The sequence below is a fragment of the Alligator sinensis genome, unplaced genomic scaffold (assembly GCF_000455745.1).
Source record: "Alligator sinensis unplaced genomic scaffold, ASM45574v1 scaffold23_2, whole genome shotgun sequence".
NCBI classification, from domain to species: Eukaryota; Metazoa; Chordata; order Crocodylia; family Alligatoridae; genus Alligator; species Alligator sinensis.
In genome coordinates, this window is record NW_005842700.1 from 505,484 (window position 1) to 524,472 (window position 18,989).

Below are 18,989 nucleotides of genomic sequence, written 5' to 3' on the forward strand. Positions count from 1 at the left end.
CGCTCCAACCCCTCGCCCAGCCCCGTGCAACCCTCGAAGCGGCAAGTCACCCCGACACAATGGCTCCTCTGGTGAGGGCTTGCGCGGGTGCGGACGAGACGAACGCAACTAAACACAGCGTAACACACAATCGGTCCCCAAAATACACATCCTGGGCAAGCCTTCGTTTCTCCCCTGTAACAAGGGGACGTCCTGGGGCTGGTGTCACCGTTGGCTCGCCCCCTTGTGTTAGGGCTAGCCGGCCGCTTGCCTCGCCTGCCATGCCTTGATGTTAACGATTAGATGTGAATCAGGCCCTTTTACTCGCCCCAATGGCTAGGGCCTATATACACAGCTCTGACCAGCCCTTACCGTGTCCCATGCCTCGCAGACGTTGCATGGCCTAACACCTGGCCTTATTATGCGTCTAGTAAATCGTCTCTGGGCTCCAAGCCCTGTCCCCCCTGCCCTCCCTAGGCTATAACCCTGGCCTCTTTGCCCCAGGAGCTTCTGTCATAGCTCCCCGAGGCTCAAGACCCTGCCCCACTGGAGCCACACACAGATCCTTATTGCAACCTCAGTAGTCAGGGTGAGTCTGGGCACTGCTCCAGGGCCCTCCACCTGACCTGGGCCCTGCCTCAGAGCTCACCGTGAGTCTGGGCTCCCCCTGCTTGGTCTTAGTACCCACCAAGCATGTCGGGGCTGGGGTTATAAGGCACCCCGACTCACCTTTCCCTGGGGAGGCAACTGGCCTGGCGTTTCGAAGGAGCTACCCCATCACGAGCAGTCCCACCAGGCCATCCGTCCCCAGCAGGGTGCAGTTTTCTGTCATTCCCAGGACAAGGAGCTCCAGCCATCCCCGTAGCCCCTACCCTTGCCTCCAAGGCGTTCTGAGCAGCCGCTCAGCCGGTGGTGTCTCTGTTCAGGGCCCAGCTCTTCTAAGGCCCAGCTGGGCCCTGTTCCCCAATCAGGCAGCTCTGCCTAATTAGGTTTGCAGCCAGCTGCAGGCTGCCTTGCTGCTGCCCACACCCCCGTGAGTAACAGCACCCTGTGCTCGGTGACATCCCCAAATACAAACCTTGCCACCCAAAAACACCACCCTAAAAATGTAAACCCTACACGCTAACTTCCTAAAGTACAAGATGAAAGCTAACCTTGAAACACCAACACCGTGACGGACTAGACAAGTACTCCAGACGCGAAGCATCCAGTGACCCTGTGCCCTAACCGCAGAAAGGTCTTGTGACATTAAATACCCAACAAAATGCACATCGACCCCAAGCTGAAGAGTGCAGAGTCAAGCCCTACCAGCTGCTCTTCAAGAGCACAGCTTTGCACATATCTAAAGAGCTATTGACTCCTAACAGGACTCTGGGCAGGCACAACAGCCTCAGAAATATAGATGTAAATTATTTGTACGATATCCAGCCTAAAATCTACCCCCTCGAACAAACCAGATTCCAAAGGAAAGGAAGGAATAATTCCCATCAAAGTGATTAGAAAGCCAGAAGGCACTGCAAAAACAAAGAACTGGGGAAGTGACAGAGGAATGGCATGTTATGACCTCAATGTGTGTCATGTGCCTGGGGCTGGGCAATGAGGATGTTTGTTTGCAACCCTCCCATCCATAGTACCTTTTATTATAGGTCAGTCCCAAAGTCTGTACAACCTAAGACAACAAGCCACAAATAAAGGAATGGGAGGAAAATGAACGTCAGCCTTTTTTCCAAGTGCTCCTCACCCTATCTATTCATCATTGGCTAATTCATTTTAGTAGGGGTAGAGTGCTGTAACTGTGATGGACCAGGACATGTACAAAGAGGCAAGGGTTTTTTGTGATATCTTTTATTGAACCAATTTTATATTTGGGAAAGCTATACAGTTGGTCTAATAAAAGATACCATAAAAAAAAAAACCCTTGCCTCTTGTAATTGCTATCGTGGCAGAAGCCGGTCTTCAGAAAGGACGAGTCATTGGCTGAATTTAGCTTCTGTTTGTGAATTGCCTGCTTAAAACCTATTAAAGAGGTTTTAATATATATTCTTTTAGCAGCTACTCATCCCAGATAAGATGGAGGTGATGTGAGCTGAAAAAAGCAAGTGGAAGATATAGCAAGAATGATGTCTATCTGCCTTTGGATGGAGGCGGCATGTCTACCAGGGGTTCACAATGTCACAGTTTGGCCTCCCCGCTCTTATCAGAACAACAGATAATGGCAATGGTCAGGCCAGCTTTTAATTTTATATGTGCCATTTGGCGGTAAGCATGTTTCTTTCAGAAGTCAAACTCACGATTGTCATCTCCTTTTGTCAACCCATGAGCTGAGCTTAGCAATGCACCCGCATGGAGTGAAATAATAACACTCTCCAGAAACCAATGCTGATGCTAAGCATATGATAGGAAATATGGTAGGTGGGATATCTCTATGGGAACATATTTCACCAGTGCTTCATGACTTACACTAGTTGCCTATGGATGTACACATGAAGTTTAAAATGATTTTGGACTATAGTCCTAGCTATCTATGGACCTGTCTATCTGAAAGAGAGTTGTCTCCCTATACCATGCTCCCACAGTTGAATCTGGCTGAGATTCTTCAATCTGCAAGTCCAAGTAATATAAAGAAGAGGCTGCTGGTTGGGTATTCAATCTCTCTCTATCCCTCCCTCTGGAGAAACTACTGCTTTAGATTTAGCTTTCTTACTGGAGGCCAAAAATAGATCAAATCTGAGGACCTACCAGACATTATGAAACACTTGTGGAAAACAGGAGGTCTGCCACATGAGCCCTAATGGTGGGAAATTGATGGGAAGAGAAAAAATGTGAACGCTAAAGTTCCCTGTGTTGGTGGTTGTGGGTTATATAAATACATACCACTGAACTTTTCTGTGCCATATGTTGCAGTTATATCAAAGCCACCCTGAACACCTGCACAGGTGCCCTCATTAATACTTCTATCAACCTAAATAATTATTCAAAAATATTCAACAATGAACTTCTGAAGTATCCTTGGGCAGGCACTATGTCCCAGTTCCTGAACTGTGACTTGGAAAATAAGTAGGAGCTAAGAGTTTTTAAGGGAAAAATATCCCTGAAAAAAGAAGAGGGAGAGGAAAAAACTCAGAATACGTAACATCTCTACCCAATTGGGTGGGTAAAACTATCTTTAAGTGACTTGCCTAAAAGTAAGACCAAGATTCAGTGATGTCCAGAAAAACCAACTCAAATACACCAAATGCATCCAGTACCTACTCTGATGACGAGTCACACTGCATGCATCTACATTTGCAATTAATGCAAAGCAATAAACTCCAGTGCATATTTTGCCGGAGTTTTTTTGCTCCTGGGCACCGTGTTTACACGTGCGCTCAGATCTGCAGTATGCTGAGCCAAGCAGATCAGCCCCAGGTGGCAGGTGGTCCAGGGCAGGGGCCAGCCTGCCAGCTCAGGGCTGCTCTGGCCCAACTCAACATGCTGTGGAGGTGCTGGCTGGGGAAGGAGGGGGCCAGCATCCCTGTCAGCATCGACATGTGCATTGCTACGCGGTAAATAACACCACTGCAGGACAGTACTTGTAAATACAGCAGCGTACTGCAACCTAATAGAGCCGCACGTGAAGACACAAAGACTTGACAGCGGAGCTTATTAAGCACCTCCACAGTAAGCATGTTGTGTAGATGTGCTCACTGTGTATTACAGATCAAAGCCTCTACACTCTGACCCGCCAATTTATTTATGCACATACTTGACTTCAGACACCTGAGCAGGATCAGCAAAGTCAGGGCCTACTTATATGTCTGAAATTTAGCATATGCTTGAGCCTTTTGCAGGTTCAAAACACGGTAACAGGACACTAGCAGGTTAACATTATAACAACTTCTAAAAATTAAACTAACTATAACTTAGACGATTATCTCTACAATAATTCAAAGCAATCCAAATTACTTTACCATCATTTATGCATTACTATCCATTATACTTTACCAACGCTTATTTTGGAAAGTCTTATCTCTTTGGTTTTCTGCAGTCTTTTGTGAATCGTTTTGGTTAAACATTAAGATGTAAGCAGATAGCAAAGTTAAAGTAATTATGTCAAAGATAATTGTAAGGCATATATATATATATATATATACACACACACACACAGTATGCCTGCAATCCATATATATTGCAGCATTTCTATAACTGGTTCTCCCACTTCAGTAGCATTTGAATCGTCAAAGAAAAACATACACCACTTACAAGATAACTCTGCGTGTGTGTGTGTGTGTGTGTGTGTGTGTGTGTGTGAAGCATACTCTAAAATAAATTCAAAATCTTACTATTAATGTTTTCCAAAGAAGGACTATTGGATGCAATTCAGAAATGTGGACAGCAAACACAGTAGAGGAAGTTTTAAAACAGAACAAAAAAATGTCTCTCAGTGATTTCCCTCCTCCTTTTCCCTTCGATTTCATAACAATTCCTGTGGAAAAGGTTTTACAAAACCACACCTTTGGGACCTTAAAAAAACCAGTCAGTCTCCCTTTGAAAGTATTTTTAATTAAAAATCATGTGTGAAGGAGATCCCAAAATAGTCCACAATTAAGTCCAGAAGTCTTTCTCAGCGAGACTGCCCTTTGTTCCCAGGCCTAATGCCTTCCTGCCATTCCATGCATAACTACAATAATTCAACGACACAGAGGAAAGCTAATCCTTTTTGTAATTTAATAACTATTTGACAAGATGTCTTGAGGGATGAAGAGGTGTGTGCTATATGAAACCAACTACGGTAAACCATCAATACCCGAAACAATGTCCCACATCATTCCTGTAGATAGAAACATGCTAAACCCCAAGGAAGGAGGAAAACTGCTAAAATTCCTTTTGGAGACTTTTTCCTTTTGGAGAAAATTCGCAGATGAACAGATCTTAAGATGAAAGGGGACCATTGACCTGCATGACAGCCCATAGTACAGTACTTTCCTCCAATAATTCCTGCGTTAAATCCACTGGCTGTACTTACATGAGAGCATATTTTTTAGAAAAGCATCCATGCAAAATTGGAATATTTCCAGTACTGGAGAATCTGTGGCAAACCTTGGGAAATTTGATTAATGATTCATTTCTGTCATTGTTAAAATGGTCCTCCTTATTTTCAGCCTGAATTTGTCTAGCTTCAAGTCCCAGTTAGACCTTTGTCTGCTAGAATGGAGAGTTCCCCATTATCGGTTGCTGTTCTCCATGTAGGTACCTACAGATTATGATCAAGTGACTCTTTAACCATCTCTTTGCCGAGTAAACTAAATTGAGCTCCTTTAGTCGTTCGCTATAAGACACAACATGTTTTCTAGTCCTGTCATCAATCTCTTGGCTCTTCTCTGATTTTTTAATATTGTTTTTGATGGGCAGTAGCTACAAATAGCAGGGGACTGCTTGATGAACCAGGAGGGCCCTTCCAAACTCATATTCCTATGACTGTGTAGAGATGGGATCTGCAGCCACCCCCACATTCATTGAATCAAAGGGAGCAATAGAAAAGTACCAATGTACAGGAAGACATAAAGCCAGGCTAGTTGCTGTTCTGCTGCCCTTCTCCTCCCGCCCTCCCCCTACAATACTGTACTTTGCAAAAACCAAGCTGACATCTAACGTGTCTTCATTTGTGCGTGTCACTAGCTGCAAAGATGCAGCTGTGAAATTCAGATAGGGTTACAGCATTTTAGTTGTAGGTTTTATAAAGCAGGGAAAATGTAACAGCAACAACTGGAAGTGGTGGCTACAGCCCCAGGTCATAGGAGAATGGTGCAAACTCTGCTACCCTGACCACTGTCACAAAAACAGGGCTGTATATATAAAAAAATAGTTCTCCTGGGTTTTACAATTCTATTATAAGTTCCCATGTGTCACTGGACATTTCACATAGCTCCTTTTGAGTACCATCATCGTGGGACAATGGGAAGGGACACAGTGGTGTGAAATTATCATCCCTAAAAAGGGGAAGATCACGCGTGATTGACCTGAGCTTAAAGAAATAATACTAATTTAAACAAAAAAGGACACAAATGGGGTCAGTGAATTAGATCCAGAATTCAGCAAATGCAGCTGCAGCCATACATGCCCTTTTATAAAGAGGTGGCTCTGTGAAGGAAGCAAAAATATAGCCGGTCCATAGCAGCAGGAGGTGGCCTTGACTGTGGAAATTTAAGCTCTGGAGCATGATACTGGGGCAGCTAGGGGGAGACCCAGGTGGACTTCCTGAAGAGCAGTCCCTTTCTAGTACCTAACAGCAGGTAGCAATGAGGAACAGAAAATAGTATCAGCTGAATCTAAAATACTGGAAAATATGAATTATTTATAGACATGATGAGCAGACAGCAGCAGCAGCACAGCATACCACCACTGCAAGAAACATCACCTTTGTGCTCGTTGTTACCTATAACAACACACTGCAAAAGTAAAAAACCATGCCAGAGCTCTCACAGCCTATCCCAAACCCACTTAGCATCTCTTGTTGAAGTTCAAGAGGCCATTCTGTCCTTTGATGAGCCCACCACCTACTTAGTATATTTTCAAGCAGACTCCTTCATGCGTTCCCCCATGATATTCATCATGCCTTGGAGGACCTTCCTGAAACTGTCTGCAAAATTAACTCAGTACATTCCTCCTAAGACAAATCCCTGCTCAAAATTCTGCTTTGCCTCCATGCCTAGAGGAAATGTGATGATGGTTAGGCTGCTGATGGGCTATGACTTCTGCCTTCCTTGCAGACCAGCATCATTTTGTTGCTTTCTAGTGTTGCCTTGGCTGCCTGGATCTCTTTATTGCCCTGTCTGTGTCTTCTACTTAGATTATAAACGGTCTGGTGCTAGTATTGTCTTCTTGTTCTCTGTACGGTCCCTGGTACAAAGGAGTCCTGGTCCACACCAATGATTCCAGATACTACTGATAAATAAAAATCCATCTGAACCACCCAAAAGGACAGGGAGGCTAAGGAACATTGCACCCTGTCTCGGCACATATACATATATCTAAACAGAATTGTATACGGAGACATGCATGCGTACACATGCACGCACACACATACTTTTCAACATTGCATTTTAATAACAAGGAATTGAATATGCTAGACTGATGGCTCGTTCCCAAGGAAACACCAGCAACTTATTACTCTTAAGAGGGAGGCACAACATTTTCTTTTGTTAAATCATTCAGCCTGCTGTGACTTTAAAATCCTTATAATTCACCAGGAACAAACTGTTTTCCAGTGCATCCAGGTTACAAACTACAAAAGGGAAAAACCTAAGCAAATATAGAAATGGAGATCAAATATGAATGGTGCATACCATTGCCTGATACGCCTGATAAGGCTATAAGTGGGTAGCATTGTCTAGCCCTTTTTGGACCAGAGTGTTTCAACTTTGATCGGCTGGTAATGCTCCCAGGTGGACTGAAACACAGCCCCTAGCAGAAAGTCATCACATTATACTACCAATTAGATCAGAAAGAGAAAAATGTTGTATCCAAATGAACAAGAGAGATTTTTGGTAGGCAGAATATAATTACCCGACTGAAATTTGGCTAGGGCTAACATTCCTGTTCTTGTGAAAGAAAATCCCTCTGAGCTCCTTAATAGCCAGAGCAATCACAACCCCCGTTTGACAGAAGCTGCTTCTTGCCCTTTGACTTCTGGCCAGGGCATACAGGGGTGGGATAAAATTATGGCCAATTCTGTTCTTCTGGTCCAAATGGTCAGGTAGACAAATAGAAAGTGGTGCCCAAACATAAGGTTACTAGTCCACAGAAACTATCATGAATTTAACTGGATTTCAGCCTAAAGTCCAGTCAATCAAATAATTTTCTGTGGAACACATCCCATATACAGTATATACTGAGGCACAAAAAAGGGGAATTAAAGAAAGCATCATCAATCCTTTGGGCCAAGTTCTATTCTCAGTTACAGCACTTTAAACTCAGATGTATGTATGAATAAGTAAACAGAGTAGTATTTGGCCACATCTCTGAATTTTCTCTCCCTCTAAATCTGCTTTGGCTGCCGTCCTTTATTGCTTTAAAGAAAAAGATGATCAAATGCAAAGGTCTTCAGCCTAGGGTAACAGAAGAACATGCTAGGGATTATTTGGAGAAACTAGATGCATTCAAGGCAGCCGGGGCAGATGGGATGCATGCCTAGGGTACTGAAGGAACTGATTTAGGTCATTTCAAAGCCATTATCTATCCTCTGAGAATGTGTGGAGAGTGGGTAAGGTCTCAGAGAACCGGAAAAAGGCAAATATAGTACCTATCTTTAAGAAGGAAACTGAGGAATTACAGACAAGTCAGCCTGACATTGATACCTGGAAAGATCATGAAGGTCCTCAAGGAATCTATTATGGAGCACCTAGAGGAGAACAAGATGTTCAGGAACAGCCAGCATGGATTCACCAAGTCATGTCTGACCCACCTGATTTCCTTCTATGAGAAGGCGCCAGGCTTGGTGTGTGAAGAGCAGTGGATGTGTGTGATATACCTTGACTTTAGCAAGGCTTTTGACACTCTCTCATGATATTCTCATTAACAAGCTAAGGAAATACAGACTAAACATGGGTAAAGTAATGTGGATACATAACTGGTTAGACCATGGTGTTCAATGAGTAGTCATCAATGGCTCAATGTCTACTTGGGAGAAGGTTTCAAGTGGGGTTCCCAGTTCTGGGTCTGGTATTGTTTGATGTCTTCATTAATGATTAGGATAATGGGATTGAGTGCACATTTTGCAAATTTGCAGCTGACACCAAGTAGGGTAGAGCTGAAAATTCTCCAAAGGGCAGGGCTAGGATCCAGAACAATCTAGATAGACTGGAGAAATGGTTCTCAGTCAATCAGATGCAATACAACAAGGACACGTGCAAAGTCCTACCCTTGAGACAGAATAATCGAATGCACAGATACAGGCTGGGGAATGACTGGCAGGGTGGCAGTACTGCAGAGAAGGACCTGCGGGTTACAGGAGACCATAAGCTGAATATAAGACAACTGAGTGCTCTTGTTGCAAAAAAAGCCAACATCACAGTAGGTTGTACTAGCAGGAGTGTCACTTGCAAATCAAAGGAGATGATCCTCCCACTCTATTCAGCACTGGTGAGGAGGCCTCACCTGGAGTATTGTGTCCAGTTTTGGGCTGCACGCTTCAAGAAGGATGTAGACAAACTGGAAAGAGTCCAACACAGAGTGACAGAAATGAGTAGGGGCCTGGGAGGCAAGACTCATAAGGAAAGGCCAAAAGAACTACAGTTACTTAGTCTGGTGAAGAAAAGTGTTGGGACGAGTATTTGATAACAGTCTTCAAATACCTGAAGGGAGAGTATACAGTGATGGAGATGGACTTTTCTCTGTGGCTGTAGGGGACAGGTCTAGGAGCAATGGCCTCAAGCTGCAGCAGAGGAAATTTAGGATGGAGTTTATGAGAAACAGTCTGATTATGAAGTTGGTCAAGCATTGAAACAGGCTACCTAGAAAATTGCAGAATCTCCATCCCTGGAAGTTTTCAGGAGCGGGTTAGACAGACACTTGGCTGGGAGGATCCTGCCTTTAGCAAGGGGTTGAACTAGATGACCTCATGAGGTCCCTTCCAGCCCTACTTTTCTTTGATTTGGAAGATTTTAGGTGTTTTTAGGCACTGAGAATCCTGTTGCTGTGACATTAAACAAGAAGTACATTAACAACACCCCATGGCTTCGCTCTGCCAACAGCAAAGGAATAATCTCAGGGCAGCAAATGGGGTAACAGTATCTCAGAAAATAGCTTCAGAGATTTGGGAACCAGAGGTGAATACTAGAGCAGGGCAAACACTTCACAGGAAGTAACTGCTTTTCACAATGTGAACCCAGACTGACATTTTATCAAAGCTATTAGATAAATGTTTTGCCATGTTATATGAAACATTTTAGTCTATGGCTAGATTCAGATATACTCAAGGGAAATAGTGTGCACTTTAGTGATTCACTGCTGCTTTCTGATTTATGTGGGTTTGATTTTAATCTCTGACTAGGAAGCAAAAGTCACTTAAGCCTAATTCAGTGGGTAAAGTGGAGAACAAGGAGTCTGCTCAGCCTGATGTGCGGGCAAGTCACTTGGGTTTTTGTGTCTTCACTTCTCTTCCCTTCCTTTATTCATCTGGTTTTATTTAAATTGTGAACTCTTTATGGCAAGAGTTGTCATAACGGGTCCTCATCTCAAAGGGGAACTGCAAGCATTGCCTTAATACAACTACAGATGTGAACATCCACTCAGGTGCATTCACACACAAATCCATGCTCTTTCCTCCCTCCATGAATTCTCTGGTGAACAAATTAAAAAGTACAATGTTGTTTTTAGAGAAGTTTACAAAGAAACTTAATTTTCAAAGGCCAAAATCCCAGCCAAAACGTCTGATTCTTACTGAATTAAGGTTCTCAAACGTTTCCCAGCTCATGCATCTCAATGCAGCTCTAAATAGTGCCCATTTCTCAGCAAGGAAATTGATGGTCAAGAATTTTTTTTAAATGAGAACAAGAGACTGAGCAGAGTTGTTGCACCCTCGCTAAGATTGATTGCCTGGCCATGACAAATGCGTTCTTGTTCTGCTCATATCTATCTAGAGTTGGGCTACAAGGATCACTTTCCTGGTCTGTCACTTTGCACCTGTCACCGTTCTCTTCATATCCCTCTACCAACTCCTCCATTTTATTACAAATAAGCTGCTTGTCTTATGATTCGATGATTATCCAAGCCCTCCACGGCATACCCCACCTTCCCTTTCACCCATCTGCTTGACTCCCACCTCTGACCAGCTTGTAATGCCTCCTCCACCACAAACCTGTTAGATTTACAAAAAGGCTCTTTCACTGCTCCTCCCATGCCCCATATCACCATTATCCCCCTTCAGATCCTTCCTCAAAATTTGTCTTTGCTTTGATGTCTACAAAAGATATTTAAAAACAAATGAGCTGCTGATTTGCTCCAGGTATTGCCATGAAGGCCAGTACTGTCTCCCTGTTTCCTTGGGCTTCCTTGACAATCTGTATCCGCCTGCTACATATCTCCTCTTAGATTGTAGGCTCCCTGGGGCTGGGATTGTACTATTCTGTTATGCCTGTCCAGCACCTAGCACAATAAGGTCATGCTTCGTGATGGCGACTCCCCCATAAACAAACACAAAGATCCTCTATAATAATTTGCCTTCTTTGCATCTTTGTCATTCTGGCCGTCACGCTCAAAAAACCACATTTGCGCTCATTTGCTGGACTTTTAATGATTGATTTCAATTAGTTATGGTGTACTCTCGGTATCCAAGCAAAAGTTGTCCCTTAACACTGGGAGTTGATAAGGGTGTTATGGGTTAACACCTTGGTAAGGGTGTTAACCCATAACACCCTTACCAAGGTGAAGCAGAGAACAGACAGCAGTTGAATGCAGAAAGAATGGGAAGAGTAAGACAAAATGAAACAAATGAGCAAAGAGGACGTCGTAGAAGAGATGCAATGGAAAGGCAAAGGGTTCGCAGAGACAAAAGAAGACAGGCCGAAAGAGTAGACAACAATAGATTCACTGAAGACAAGATTGAGGAACATAGCTGTGGATTGATGAACGTGGCATGCCAGTTTTGTAACTCTTTAAACCTCCAAGCTGAAAGACCTTCAGATGGCCAATTCCAGAGGTGCTGTCATAAGGGTAAAGTAATTCTGCCTCCAAGAAGACTGTTTCCAGAGTATTTGCGGGATTTGATGATGAATCGGAACAACAAGCACTACCACAACTTTAAAATAAACATTTGATCATAAAACAGTGCATTGCCTGTTGAGCAAAGATCATTGTGACGAGTTGTATGATTCACGGACCATGTGGAGGATTGAATCCAAGTGCACCGTGCACAGAAAATCATCAATGTCGGAAGAAATATCCGAAGGAGTTTAGAGAGGAGACACTTGGAAATGTTGCTGGATACCCGTTGTACAGAAGAAGACCAGGCAGAACAGGTCAAGTTGGTAATGACACAGTGGATAACAGAAATGTGGTACCCTTTGACAAGTAGCCTATTTTTGACGGGCTTTTACACTAGTAAATAATAAAATGCTACCGTTCAAGACATTGGCATTGCAGTATTCCAGGCCATTACCTTGCTATCATTTTAGTCAATTAGCTTTAAATCATAGTAGGTTTGTGTTTCAGTGGGCTGTAAATTAAAATATGCCATGGGAAAGTAGAAAATATAGATGTAGGGGATGTCTTCACAACAAAGATAGACCAAGTTAGCTTAACATGGGCAGTGCATCTGATCTCATGCATACCAGGTCCATGAAATGGCATGATGCTGTACTAATCCACATGCTGGGAGGGATACCTGGCAGGATATTGCATGGTTCTTTGTGGCGCACTAAGTTACAAATGCACTTAAAATATAATAGTTTAACTGAGACTGTTTAAATGCCAGACTTTGAAAACATGATTTCTTTGTTCATGCTATTTGCATCACTAGGTACTAAATCTAACAGAATTTAAAAAATCACAAGCATTGTCGACTCATTTAATATTATCTGTCTCAGGCTCTGAGGTGACAGCCTGACTTGCACCACAGCCAAAAGGGACTTAGGGGTAAGGATTGACCATGAGCTGTCAGTGCAAGGTGGTGGTCAGCAGGGCAGACAACATGCTGGCATGCATCAACCAACACCTCTCATGTAAAACTAAGGAAGTGATACTCCTGCTGTACTCAGCACTGGCGAGACCACAGCTGGAGTACTGCATCCAGTTCTGGGCCACCGCACTTCAATAAGCGGGGGCTGTACCCTATGGTCTGCAAGGTCCCCTCCAGCCCCTAAAATCTATGAATCACTAAAGACTTCCAGTCAAAGACCAAACTACCACTGTGCTGGGCGCTCTTCAGACACAGAGCAAAAAAGATAGCTCAAGATCTAGGTACAAACGATCTCGATCTAGGATCACCTTCCCTCCCTTGGATGATGACAGTAACCTCATCTGTTTCCCTTTGTAACTAAGCCCCAGGCTGGGGACGGGGAGTCCTTCTCTCCCTCTTGTCTCAACCACCACTTATAAACAGCAATGCTCATACAGCTTTGTCAAACCAGGTTCTTTGGGTAGATGTGATATCTTTCATTAGACCAACTAAATAGTTGGCAAAATTGTTCTTTGCAAGCTTTTGGGCACAAACACCTTCCTTCAGGCATGGAAGATATCCAATTCTGCTGTTCGAAATGGAAGCTTCACAACATGAAGGAGACAGAAGCCAAAATCAAGAGCAGCCAACAACCATACAGCTTTGTAAAGCATGGAGATACATAAATGAAATAAAAGTAGTCAGGCATGACCCTAGGGAGGTGGGTTTGCTCTTGTAGGGAGGTGGGTTTGCTCTTGTAGGGAGATGGGTTTGCTCTTGTAGGGAGATGGGTTGCTCTTGTAGGGAGGTGGGTTTGCTCTTGTAGGGAGATGGGTTGCTCTTGTAGGGAGGTGGGTTTGCTCTTGTAGGGAGATGGGTTGCTCTTGTAGGGAGGTGGGTTTGCTCTTGTAGGGAGATGGGTTTGCTCTTGCAGGGAGGTGGGGTTGCTCTTGTGGTCTGGTGCTGTGGTGTGTTTTTTCATGACTCCTACCCTGGGGGTCTTTAAGAGGAGGCTTGATGTCTACCTGACTAGGGTCATTTGAGCCTGGTTTTCTCTCCTGCCCAGGGCAGGAGGTCGGACTTGATGATCTACAAGGTCCCTTTCGACCCTACTTTTATGAATCTATGAATAAGTACAAGATATTACTGCTTTCCTGCTGCACAGTTTCCAATCACTTTCCCCTTCTTGTTCTCAAACAGCAGGGGTCGGCAACGTTTTGGGGCAGAGTGCCAAAAACACCCGCAACCTCGACTTGTAAGATGTTGGTGTGCCGGGGGCAGACGGCGGGGGAGCCATGAGTGGCCCGATTCTTGTTATGGCAGCACAGCCCCGACTCCTTCCCTGCCGTCCACCCCAACCACAAGTATCAAGCAAAATGCCTTTGAGTACCACAGTGTGGCACCCGTGCCGAGGGTTGCCTACCTCTGTCTTACAGTATTTTGGGCTACCACCGCAGCAAAGAAGAGTTTCTCCTAAAAACAGGCATCTTCCCCTGCTGCATCAAAAAAATGTCATGGAAGCATTTCTATCAATTGCAAAATTCTGTAAATGCTTTTTTTTTTTAAACTTACAACTTGTATTTTAAGTGGCCCTGTCCCTTTAAAAGCCTTTGTTTTTTGTTTGTATAAATCAAAAACTGCTTGGATAGGGAAAAAAAAGCACCCTTATGTTTGCCAAGCAGTGTGTAGAGATTATGAATCATTAAAGGGGCAGCCACGTGTCAGCGAGAGTAGAAGTGCCTTGCGTTTGACCTTTATTTATAACAGCTAGACGAACACTTCACAGCCTATAGCTACAATGATCTAATCCTCTTTGCTTCCACAGCCCGCAGATCAATTGTAGATAGCACATGCTTTTGTTTGGGATTTTTTTTTTTTTAAGAAAAAAGCTAACATTTGTCAGACTGGAGTGACTCTAAGAAAGCCTTTGCAGTCCCCTGCATTGATGAGTTTTGAAGCTGGAGATGAATTGGAGGTTTTCCCCTTGAGGCTGCAATTCAGCAGAGCAGGCAAGCAGATGTTACCCTGTAAGTCCCCCTGACTCAAATGGACCTGCTCGTGTGCCTGAAGTTGGACACATTCCTGGGTGCTTTGCAGAAGTGGGCCCAGCCCCTGGCCGCTTAGGCAGAGCTCAGTCATGTCAGGCATTGAGCATTGCTCCACCACCATGCGCATCACGTTAAACACATGCTCAAGTCCCAGGAAAGTCAGTCGAGTTTAAGCACGTGGCTAAGTGATTTATTAAACTGGCATAATGTACCCACAAAGTCCCTAATGAACTGGGATTTCTGCCTCCTTTGTGGTTGGATGCAAACTGCACTCAGTTTCCTGTTACACATTATTATTCGGAGAAGAGGTTACATCATTCTTCAGAATAAATCAAGCCAAGACTGCTCAGATAGGGCCCCTGGAAACAACCACACTGCAGTCAGGTAATGGTCCATCGCCTAGGTCCACCTACCTTCAGCAGCGGTATGATGGTACTGTAGATGGACCTAGGTGACTATCAACTGCTTTGGATTACAAGAAAAACAACCTAAATCTGAGTTTGGCTAATTAAAGCACAGCCTATTAAGAACAATTTTTCCTGAGCCACAAGGGGATTATTTATGATTTCAGACAGTGCTGATGGATAGTCTGAAGGAGGAACATTGAAACACTGATAGCCGTCTGAATATTAGGTAGCACAATAAGGACACTGCTTACAGATGTCCCTGTTTCGATAGCATAGCATCACAGAAAAGTAGGGCTGGAAGGTCATCGAGTCCAGCCCCTGCTTAAGGTAGGATCATGCCTGACTAGACCATCCCAGTCAAGCGCCTGTCCAACTTGCTCTTTGAAAATTGAGCGCCTATCCAACTTGCTCTTGAAAATGTCTTGGAAGGGACATGCCACAACGCCTCTAGGCATGATGCTTCATTCTAACTAGCAGGAAACCCCACAGATGATGCTATAACAACCTCTGACCATCTCCCCACTTACGACAGTGCTTGAGGCTGCGGCTACTTGACACTTCAGGGGTACAGGAGGAGAGACCTCAGGTCCCTTTTGCCCCACAAACACAGGCCGCATGACCTAAAGAAGAGGTCCTTTTAGCTATAATCCCAACAAGATGGATGTCACAAGCTGAGCAGTTCTGATCCTTTCCTGCAGAGAACAGAAGTATACTATTCAGAGGCATGTGTAGACAAAACGGGGGCCCTAGATTTAAGCGGTGGGTTTTAAAAAACACTGCTTCAATGTAGGGCTGATTAAACCCCCCGTGTCGTGCACACACCCTGCTGACTTACCTGCCACTCCGGCGGCAGGGTGGGGTGGGCAAGCTGCCAGTCCCTGGGCTGTGGTGGGGGGCTGTGGCAGCAGTGGCCCCCACCCAGGTGGCCATGTACCTGGTTCGGGCAGTCCCAGAGGGCACCACAGCATCAGAGGGAAGCACCGGGCCCCTGCACACCTCAGGCAGACAGTCAGGCTCCAGGGGGAAAAAAAAAGATCAGGCTTGCCGCTTTTCTTGGGTGGAGCCTGCTTTCCCGGGCTGCTGCCAGGCTGCCTGCAGGGCTTCCTGCAGAGCCACAGAGCTGTACGGAGCCCAGTTCTTCGCTCTGCGGCTGTAGGGGCAGCAAACTAAACCTCCTTGGAGGACTTTTAGTTTGCTGTGCCCCAAGTCATTAAAGGTGCATTACGCCGCTGAATATCCTACAACGGCTTGAATTAACGTGCAATACGCTGCCGACACACGCAAACACTGACACCATTGAAGCGGTGCAAAAGCATTTAGCCCACTTTAAAGTGTTGTGCACACACACCTCTTGTTTCATCTACACACGGCCTGGGTCATTACAATGCATCAAGTAAAAAATGTGCCTTATGTTCTTACGTCTCAGTTAACCTTTTTTAAATCAGTTGCCCATTTAATTTTATATTGAGGTCCCTTATTATATGACATACAGCTCAGGACCACCCATTAGTCTTGGTGCTGTCTGATAGAACAAAGTCCCCCTGAAATGAAGCACTTTGTGAGGGGGGTGCTGAGACCCGCTGAGGTCTGTGCAAGCTGAAGGCACTCGGTCATTCTCCAGAGGTGCTGCATACTCACAGAATCAGACCCTACGTACAGCTGTCCTTTATAAGCCCTTACAACAGTTCCCCCTTGCTTTTAATGATATTCTTGCTGTTCTCTGCACCTTTCCTGCTTCTGCTCTCTTTGTTTTGCAAAGCAGATGCTGCCATTCGCTGCATGTTTCCAAGATGAGGCTATGCAGGTCCAGGAATCCAATGACTCCCATACGCTGTTGTGTTTCCCTGGTCTGAAAATCCTTTTCCCAGAGCGCGTGTAGTTCCTGGGAGAGATTTTTCTGCAGCGTACATTCATGCTTGCCTGCAGTCGCTTTGGAGCTCATCCAGCTCCTGAAGAGAAATCAGCTCTGATTCAGAACGAAGCCGGACGTCGGGCCTGAACCACAACGGCATTCCTTTCGTGGGTGCACGCACCATGACATTCTGTCGCCTTGGCAACCATTCTTGACATCGTCATCCTTTCCACATGTCGACTGTGGTCATGCAAGAAGTTGTGAAAGCCTCCTTGACATTAGGAGGAAGCTGTGTGTTTACAGCAGTGGGCAGCGAATTCCCATTAGAGGACAGGAGAGATGTCACGTTGCCTACCAAACACTGGTAGGTAATGCAAATACCTGCTTATCAGGATCATCTGCCAAGAGTGCAGACAGAAGTGACAATTTTCACCTTATCTGGCCACAGGACAGTTTATACCTGTGACCAAACACAAGTACACAGCTGCAGACAGCTTCAAAAATAGGTTGATGGGGTGAAAATCTGGCCCCTCATTGCATGAGGTATCAGCTAAAGACATTTCAAAATGTAGCCTCTTTTGTAACTTGTGTCTGCGCAGCTGTTTTCAGAATGGGAGGGGGGAAAGGGAGTGGAGTGAGTTCAGTCTGGGTGTTTTTCACCCCTCCCCCAGAGGATGAGGTAGGTGTATTGGAGTCCCCCCACCCCCTCCCCGCAAGTGAGAGGGCTCCAATTCGCCCACCCCACCCTTCAGCACCAGCTGGGGAGCCCCAAGAATGAGCTCCCTCTGCTGTCTTTCCCCACTCCCAATCTGAGAACAGCAAGCACTGGCAGAGAGCCCTGGCCATTGCTGTGGGAACCTGCAGGCTCCCAGCCCACAGCTGGTTCTCCCCCCACCCCAGCCCCTGAACCAACAGCGCACTTCTGTTCAGTCTAGGGTAAGGTCTGCACCAGGTAACTTCTGTCTGCACCTCTGCAATGCAGCACCAAAGAAAACCTCATCTGTGTGGGGCTACTTTCCAAGGCAAAGGTGCACTGGAGAGCAGAAAGCCATGCGCTGCTGGAAAGCCAATGTCAGGAGGCATTCAGGCCTTCTCTTGGGAAGCAAAGAAATGCACAATCCCATTTCAAGAGCAAAATGCTCTCCTGGCTAGATGCTAGGAAGACCCTTATGGGCAGGGCCAGCATCCTACTCAGATACCCCTCTCCCAACCCTTTTTGGATCACTGTATCAGCGATGGGTGGTACCTCTCAGAGTCTGTGGCCAAGGTTAGATCTGTCCGAAAAGGATGAGTTACGGGGAAGGGCATCTCCCAAGTTTGCTCTCACGCTCATGTGCAAGGGTAAATGTAATTCCCTTGCTGTTGGCTGCTGTCCCAACCACAACACTGTGTAAAGGTGTCTGCATCAAGGCTAGGAGGCATTGCTTTGTTTAGATCCTGTTTGAAATTCAGATGCTAAACAGGGATCAGCAATCCAAAGTTTGGTGGTCCAAGCTCTGTTCAACTCTGACAACCCTTGAGTCCTGCCTTGCTTGATATGATCTCTTTTATGTATTTCCAAAGACAAATAGCGTTGCCAACGCTCACCGTTTTACTGGGTCTCTCACTGGGTGGTGTCTTAAAAAGCCCATCTCCTGGAATGATCTGCGTTTTCATTTAAAACACACACGCATGTATAGCTCCCAGAAACTTCCTAGCCTGCCTGATCTAAGAATAAAGCATATAGACATATACTCCCAGCACTCCAAAGCCAGAAGTTAAATAAAACCCAACCTAAAACTGTTATCTTTTAAATCTCATGATTTTTGGAGGCCTGTCACAGGATTTCTGAATGCCTGGAATTGGCAGGGTTGTATGCCTGCTACTTTGGGGCTAACCTTCAGGTTGATTTATAATCATGGCAGGCTGGCAGGAATGAGTTTCAAGCGATAATGTTTATTGCTTGCACAGCACAGACTTGATTTAGTTTAACTTAACAATGTTTTATTAATATTGATCTCATGTATGCAGGCCTGGAGTAGTGAGCAGTGCCAGCAGTATAGTAACGGGTCCCCCCCCCCCCCAAAATC

General features: G+C 45.1%; 1 protein-coding gene across 1 annotated transcript in view; it reads right to left on the minus strand.

Annotated features, from left to right (window-relative positions):
* SMOX (spermine oxidase) overlaps positions 1–18,989 on the minus strand; it is a 111,292-nt gene that overhangs the window by 70,726 nt on the left and 21,577 nt on the right. The window lies entirely within an intron of this gene.